Below are 8101 nucleotides of genomic sequence, written 5' to 3'. Positions count from 1 at the left end.
GTTAAAAGTTGTTCTTATGAAATTGTTGTTGAATTGGTTTTAAAAATTTTGAAAAATTAGCTGTCGGGTATATATTTGATGCAAATAGAAATTTTTTGGAACAAAATAAAACTTAGAGATATTTTTAAAACTTTTGTCAAACTTTAGAAAAAAAATACTTTACCCTTTATATTTTCAAACACACACTATCTAACACTTCCACTTAACTTTCACATACTCGTCCTTCATTCACAAATATTTGCGCCACATACACCTCTTTCATACACATAAACAAAAATTTTATTCACACATTTATTTCAAAAAATAACAAATACACATATCACAAACATGAAGAACGAAGATTGAAAAAAATAAAATACATATAAAATAATAATAAACCAGAAAAACTTAACTTCACTGATTTTCTGATATGCTTCTAAGTAAAAGATTTTTTGTGATAAAATTTCTAGATTTCTTCCTCAAATTATTTTAATAATGATGATATCTGAACTCTTCACTTTTCACTTTATTTTTTTAGCTTTCTATTTGAAAATTTTTGTCTTTTGGTCCTTTTTTTAACCCTTTTTTTTTACTCTTGCACTAAATTGTTTGTGATAATATTTATAAGAAAGATGCTCATTCATTAATGCAAATTGAGGCAAAAAATTCTATCACCTTGCACATATTTTGGCGAGTATTTTTAAAGATTGTTTGCAAATAAGTTGATGATAACCTTATTTTTCAAGACCTTGGCGTTGCTAATTTTATTAGAGGATCCTATTTCTGATTTTGATTTACTACGAGTCTGCTACTTTTGATTTTTCATACTTTTGATTTTTGTTTTTATATTATTTTTCTTTTGAATATTGATGTAAGAAAAAATATTGAAATAAAATATTTTATTATTATGATATTTTTGTTTTTTTTCTAATAATAATAATAATAATAATAAGTTTTTATGTGGATAAATTTAGATATCAACACCAAAATTTTTCAACCTAATTCACAAAGTTCTAACCATTCATCCACGAATAAAATAAAAAGTGAATTACAGTTGTGTCAATTAGGTCATTCCAACCATTTTAATTACAACTATTTATGTTCAAGTATGTAATTCAAGATTGACATAGATTATAAGTCAAAGCCAAATAACTAAATTACTGTATTTTTAACCTAGATAATTCATCAAATACTTAAAATATCTAAATAAGCATAAACTTGCAATTAATAAAATTGTAATTCTAAAATCACCAAATTTACAATAAACATAAAACTAACATCAAGACAATACCCAAAAAAATTAATTCATTAAACTTAAATAAAAGTTTCAAACATAAAGCACTCATAACATTAATTGAAATAATGTGGGAAAAAAATTGCAAACCATAAAAAGAATGAAGATGAACAGTTGAAAGTTTGATTTTTTTCGTCGTATATTCTTAAAACTTTGATGCATTGGAAGCATTTTTGGGATCCAAAATGCAAGCCACGTGCTTTATTATAGACGTATGTGAATACATATACGCGCGACTCATCTTCCTTGTCCAATACAGACATATGCGTACTATGTTAAAGCACTGAATGTTAGTTTTTTTATACTACTAAAACTGTCCATTTAGACTTTTATAGCTCAAGCTATATCAAATTAATGCGAAAATACCAGGATTGACAACATAAAATATTCTTGCCACTAATCGTTGGTTGTGAATTACATCTACAATTATTAAGAACTGGAAAAAGTGTTCAACATAAAAGGTTATAGAGTTGGAGTTTTTCTTTCCAACAACTCTAGGTTTGTTCCAATTCAATTAGTATAGCTCTTTGTGATGCCTTTTTTTATAAATATATCTTGTATTTCAACACAAAAAATTAAACAAAATTTATCATGGACACCAGTTTGATATTAAACCAATTATACTCAAAATAAAGACAAAATTCATTCAAATTATTAATTATTACGATTGGAGAGGAGAATTCAAATGCAACTAAAAATTACATAAAAAATAGAAAAAATTTTATTTAAATCCAAGTAAATATATACATTTTCTACTTAATAAAATGACTTCTATTAACTTGTCATTGCTTATCATCATTGTGGGTTTTGAACAAAAAAAATATGTGTAAGAGAAGGAGAAATGAAGGGAAGCAACCCCTAGGTGTGAATATGAGGATGCGAAAATGATATATAAAATGATATATGTAAGAAGAATTATAAGAAAAAGAGATGAGATCAACACAAGAGAACTGAAATAAATAGAGGAAACAAAAGAATGGAAGAGTAATCCTACCCTACTTTTTTCAATTTTTTAAGAACAAATTTTGTAAGTAAACTTGTAAAGGTATAGGGGGATATTTAGGACAATTTGAAAAAATTAGATATAATTGTTTCTGGTTCAAGACTAATAATATTCAGTTGAGGTGTATAAATACTCATTTATATAAACTGAAAGCTTTATTCCAATATCAATCTAAGTTTTTTTTTTCTCTGGATTCTTCTTGCTTTCTCTTTGCCATCATTCTCATATGGCATCAAAAGAACTCCATGATCTATGTCCGAAGTAGTAGACAATACTAACTTGAGGTGCAAGCCACTAGTCCTACCACTACTTCAGCTAAACCATTCATTATTCCACTCAAATATATGAAGAAACAAGGATCAACCTCTGAATATCTTCTTTAGATATAGAAAATTGTTGACTCTTCGGTAGTGACAGAACCTCTTCATACTGATTCTGAATACACTAGTGACAGACCACTTTCACAAACTAGATTCCAATATGGTTCACGTAAATGTCACTCAAACCTCTTCATCAAATATCAAGTATGGCAGAAGATCTTGTGATGTTCTTACTTGAGGCCCCTTTAAGTGTAGAGGTTATGAAAGCAGGACCACATATACTGACAGAGGTTCTTGACCTCCACAAGTCGCCCTTAATGTCAAATGTGTGGATTATTAGGACATGTAGTAAGCTACTATTTCTTCTAATTTGATTAAACTTTTCTATATGCTCAACAACATACTCTTTTTTTCCAATGCATAATGCATTTTCACCACCATCCTTTCACAATTTAAAAGCACTCATAGTCACCCCCTCCTCAGTTTTTGGTCCTTCATGGTGTGTGGATTTAAGAGCTACACATCATTGCACCCCTGATGTCTTCAACCTTTATCAATATTAGGAATATACGGTCAAGAACTGGTTTATATGGGTAATGTCTCAGGTATGTTAATCAAGCATACATAAAATTCTATTTGCATCACACCCCCACTTTTAAATCTTACAATTTATATGATTTGCTTCATATTTCTTCTCTGCAATAAGGCTGATAGAGGAATGTATCATTTTGAATATGTCCCCCACACCCGACCCGAAGCACGCGTGACTTGCCACAAAGTGGCTCGAGTCACCACGCCCAGCAAACGGTCGGGTCGGTACCCTTGAGACGGGACCCGAAACCCCCGACCCGGAAACTGGAACGTCCTGCCCTTCTCCACGTGGACTAGGGCAGCTCATGGAAACATCCTGGCCAGTGGGCTAGGTCACCTATGGGCCGTCTCAGCGCAGTATATGAGGGAAGAGGTCAGCTCTTCCCCAAAGGTATGTGACATCTTACACAATTCGGCTATTATCTCGTACAGACGCTGACTTGATCGTCGAAGTGTCCTTGTAGGTGGCCATCCCCCCTGTCCACGCTGTCTCCGACGTCACCAACTTCCAGCTTACATCTCTACTCCCGCTCTAAGTCCATTCAAGGCCTCACCCACTTATTCTCTCCACACCATCTGACCCGTCGAGTACCCAAGGTATCCTAGGTAACGAACATTGGCACCGTCTGTGGGGACCCTGAAGCAAATATGGAGCGACTCTCCACGTTAGAGGAACTTCGCGAAGGAGGAAGGGTTCGCCTGAGTAGGGCGAGTTCGACAGCTCGCACCAACGAACAACCATGACCCTCCGTTCAGCCAGACCAGCCAATCTACACCAAGACCCCTGAAAGACGTCCCTTCAGAGGGACGGGAGCCGACAGCGCTAAGATTATGTAGGAGCTTAGACACAAAGTGCAAAACCTTGAAAGGGAGCTAGCAACGAGGAGCCAATCCCACAGAGACGTCAGCCAATCCCGCGCCCACTCCCCCTCTCGAAGATATGAGAACCGAGAAAGGAGTTCAACAAAACACGAAGATGAAATGCACACACAAACGACTTCTCGCTCTACCCGAGGTAGATCTAAAAACCGCGGGGAGTCCCAAAAGGAAAAAGCCAGAAAACGGCTGGAACCCACCATTATGGGAGCCACTCCTTTCCACCCCTCGATCCTCAAGGTCCGGCTTCCGAGAAATTTCGATAAGCCAGCGGACATGAGGTACGACGGGACAAAGGACACCCAGGAACACCTCACGGCATTTGAAGCAAGAATGAATTTGGAGGGGGTAGGCGACGCGGTCAGGTGCCGAGCATTCCCTGAGACGCTGGCTGGTCCAGCAATCCGATGGTTTAACGCACTCCCACAGGGATCCATCACGACCTTCGCAGACATCTCCCAAAGCTTCCTAGCTCGATTCACCACATGCATAGCCAAGGCAAAACACCCGATTAACTTGCTGGGGGTTACCTAAAAACCCGGAGAGCCGACCAGAAAGTTCCTGGACAGATTCAACGATGAATGCTTGGAAATCGATGGCCTCACCGACTCGGTAGCTAGTCTCTGCCTGACGAACGGCTTGCTAAACGAGGACTTCAGAAAGTACCTCACCACCAAGCATGTCTGGACCATGCAAGAAATTCAAAGCGTGGCTAAAGAATACATCAATGATGAGGAGGTTAGCTAGGTCGTGGCAGCCAATAAACGACAGCCTTCAAACCCCTCGGCACGGCAGGCCCCTCAAGTTGACAGATACAGGAAAGCTCCCAGGGACAGAACCTCGGCAAAACAACCAAAACAACTCCCACGGGTAGGGAGGTTCACAAACTACACGCCACTCACGGCGTCCATAGTGCAAGTCTACCAAGCAGATCACGGACAAGGGAATCCTGTCAAGACCCAGACCATTGAAAGAAAGAACATGAGGAAACAAAAGCCTTTACTGTGATTACCATTAGAGGTTCGGTCACAAAACACAAGACTGCTTCGATCTCAAAGACGCTTTAGAGCAAGCCATCAGGGAAGAAAAGTTGAATGAGTTCTCCCGACTCATCTGAGAACCGAGGAAACGAGAGCGAGAACGCTCCAAAGAGGACCGTAGCTGGGCCGTCAAACCAAGGCAAAAGTCCACAGGGAACGCCGACAACCCCCCAACTTTCGTGGTTAACATCGTGGTCGGACGCGATACCCCCCCCCCCCAAGTCCAGATCGGCAGCAAAAAAGAATACCCGGGTCCTATCCATCTCGACGGGAGGTCCCGCCGCCTCGAACAGAGGATCCCCAATGATATCTTTCGGTCCAGAAGACCAGTGATTTCACGATCTCCGCCAAAACTCCCCCATGGTAATAACAGCGATGATTGGGACGGGGTTAGTCAGGTGAATCCTTGTTGATACCGGGGCCGACTCCAATATCCTATTCAGGAATGTATTCGACGCCATGGGACTCAAAGAGTCTGACCTCAAGAGCCACCAGCACGGGGTCATGGGACTAGACGATAACTATATAAAACCCGACGGGACAATCTCCCTCCCAATCTGCCTAGGAACTGGAGACACCAAGAGGTCGGTTATGGCGGACTTCGTAGTTCTCAGAGACTCCACAGCCTACAACATCATCTTGGGGAGAAAAACCATCAACGAGTTCTCAGCCATAATATGCACCAAATTCTTAACGATGAAGTTCTTAACGGACAAGGGAGCCGTTGGCTCCATTAGGGGAGACCTAGAAGCGACGGTCGCCTGCGACAACGGCAGTCTCTCCCTAAGGAAAGATTCAAAGAAAGCAGCCGACGTGTTCCTGGCAGACCTGGACATAAAGATGGAAGATAAGCCAAGGTTGGAACCAGAAGGAGACATGGAGAAGTTCCAAATAGGAAACTCGGCAGAGCAGTTTACCTTTGTAAACAGGAACCTTCCCCACAAGCTCAAGGGCCCCCTCATGGAGGTCGTCAGGGCAAACGGTGACCTCTTCGCATGGATGCCGTCAGACATGCCGGGGTTGGATCTTAAAGTTATGTTCCACCGACTATCCGTCAAACCAGACGCCAAACTAGTAGCCCAACGACGAAGAAAGATGTTTCAGGAAAGGGCCGATGAGGTGGCCAAGCAAACAGTTGGGCTACTAGAAGCCGGGTTCATCAAAGAGCTCGAGTACTCAATGTGGCTATCCAACGTCGTCCTCGTCAAAAAAGCTAGCTGGAGGTGGAAAACGTGTGTCAACTATTCCGATCTAAACAAAGCATGCCCTAAAGACTCTTTCCCCCTCCCCAATATTGACACCTTAGTAGACTCGGCGGCAAGGTATCGCTTCCTCAGCTTCATGGACGCGTATTCCGGCTATAACCAAATCCCAATGCACCAACCTGACGAAGGCAAAACAGCGTTCATAACGCCAGCAGGCACCTATTGCTACAAGGTGATGCCATTCGGATTGAAGAATGCTGGAGCCACCTACCAAAGACTAATGAGCAAGGTCTTCCACTGCCTCATCGGCAAAACGGTAGAAGTGTACGTCAACGACATCCTGGTGAAAACAGCAGAACCGAGCAGTCTGATTGACGACCTCCAAGCCGTTTTCGAGGCACTAAGGAAATTCAAGATGAGGCTCAACCCACTCAAATGCGCATTTGCCATGGAAGCCATAAAATTCCTAGGCTTCATGATAACACAAAGAGGGATAGATGCCAACCCAAACAAGTGCAAAGCCGTTCTCAAGATGACGAGCCCGGGATGCGTCAAAGATGTGTAGCGGCTCGCCGGAAAACTCACGGCTTTATCCCGGTTCCTCGGAGCCTCGGCAGAAAAGGCCATTCTATTCTTCAATCTAATGAAGAAAGGGATAGCCTTCGAGTGCACCCCGGCGTGCGAAGAAGCATTCAACCATTTTAAAAGGATACTCTCAGAACCTCCTGTGCTCAGTAAGCCCAGAGAAGGAGAACATCTGTACCTATACCTGGCAATGACCACACAAGCCATGGCGGCAGTCCTTGTCCAAGAAGAAGACAAGGCTCAACACCCAATATACTTCATCAGCAAAGTACTCCAAGGGGCAGAGTTGAAGTACACCAAACTGGAAAACTTGGCTTACGCCCTATTAACCTCGTCTAGGAGGCTAAAACAATACTTCCAAGGGCATGTGATCATCCTAAGAACCGACCAAGCTATACGGCAAGTCCTTCAAAAACCTGACCTAACGGGGAGAATGATGGCATGGGCAATTGAGCTATCTCAGTATGACTTGTAATATGAACCCAGGCAGGCAATCAAAGCCCAAGCAATGGCGGATTTCTTGGTAGAAGTCACAGGGGAGGCACCCGACACACCAAGAACACGGTGGAAGCTCCACGTTGACAGAGCATCCAACCAAACGTTCGGAGGAGTCGGAATCATCCTCGAGAACTTGACAGGGGTAGCTTACGAACAATCGATCAAGTTCGACTTCCCAGTCTCCAACAACCAGGTAGAGTACGAAGCCCTGATAGGAGGATTAATCCTAGCTAAAGAAGTCGGAGCGTCAAGAATAGATGTCATCAGTGACTCCCAAATCGTCACCTCCCAGATAAACGACAGCTACCAGGCCAGAGACACACTACTACAAAAATACCTGGAGAAGGTAAAAGAGCTATGCAAAAGCTTTGAGGAAGTCCTTGTTCAACATGTCCCCATAGAAAGAAACGCCCTAGCAGCGCTCATCTCCAAGTTAGCAATTACCAAACCCGGAACGGGAAACAGGTCTCTAATCCAGGGGCTGGCGACTGAACCGGCAATCATATTGTGTGTGACCCAGACGTCCAGCCCCCCTCATGGATAGACCCCATCCTCCGCTACTTGGAACGCGGCAAAACTCCCGAGAACGAGAAAGAAGACCAAGCTACCAGGAGGGAAGCCCCCAAGTAAGCGATCATACAAGGGCAGTTATACAAACGAGGACTCCACCAACCCCTACTCAAGTGCTTACGCCCCGACCAAAGGAACTA

Source organism: Arachis stenosperma, chromosome 2 (assembly GCF_014773155.1).
Source record: "Arachis stenosperma cultivar V10309 chromosome 2, arast.V10309.gnm1.PFL2, whole genome shotgun sequence".
Lineage (NCBI taxonomy): Eukaryota > Viridiplantae > Streptophyta > Magnoliopsida > Fabales > Fabaceae > Arachis > Arachis stenosperma.
This window is presented reverse-complemented; position numbering follows the sequence as displayed.